This window comes from Homarus americanus, unplaced genomic scaffold (assembly GCF_018991925.1).
Source record: "Homarus americanus isolate GMGI-L3 unplaced genomic scaffold, GMGI_Hamer_2.0 scaffold42643, whole genome shotgun sequence".
In the NCBI taxonomy this organism is placed as follows: Eukaryota; Metazoa; Arthropoda; class Malacostraca; order Decapoda; family Nephropidae; genus Homarus; species Homarus americanus.
Window position 1 is genome coordinate 602,450 of NW_024747582.1, and position 891 is coordinate 603,340.

The window sequence follows — 891 nt, forward strand, 5'->3', positions numbered from 1 at the left end:
TTAGATTCTTCGACACGTGGTGAATCCGATGCACAGTTCCTGGAAGGACTGGCTTCCACAAGTAGCAGAATCCATCAATGGATCTATCAATAGCTTTTCAGGAAAATAGCCATACTACATAATTTATGGTGCCAATAGATGCTTGCTCTATGATCAACTAGCAGGAACCCCACAACCTGTATGCAACATGGATGACCATGCCAAGAAGCAAATCAATGTTTTCACAGCATTCATGAAAAAGTACAAAAGCAATTAACAGCCTCACGTGCTGAAATGATCTGCAAGCAACATAAAAACCCAAGCCTGTAACTCCAAAAATAGGAGACGCAGTAACGACAAAAGCACCGGAACGTACATCAAAACTTTTGCCTAAATTCACAGGTCCCTACCTGATTAAAGGAAAAGAACATGGAAACAAATTTCATGTAGTTGACCCAACGACAAATGTCACTGACATAGTTCATGTAGATAGAATGATAAAAGTTAGCAGACACTTAGTAGGGACCCCTAATGTCCGTTAATTACAGCCTACTTCTACTACGACAGTTGCTCAACACAACAATAAACAATACATCACAACAATAGACAATAAATATCATCAAAAACTGTGATCAGCAAACAAAAAACATTAATTATCCTCACCCCTTTCAGGCATGGCTTGGATATCGCTACTCCTGTTGGCATGGAACGCTGTGGCAACAGCTGCATCCCCAGCAAACATCATCAAATCCAAAGCTTTAGTTGCCCCACTGAGCAAAGTACTTATAGTGGAAGATGTCGTAACTGTCAAGTACCAGCACCAAAGTTTAGTGATATATGCCTGAGGTCAATAGCTGTTCACATTGAAACAGCTATAAGTACACAAGATCTCAAACAACAGTCTACCATCTC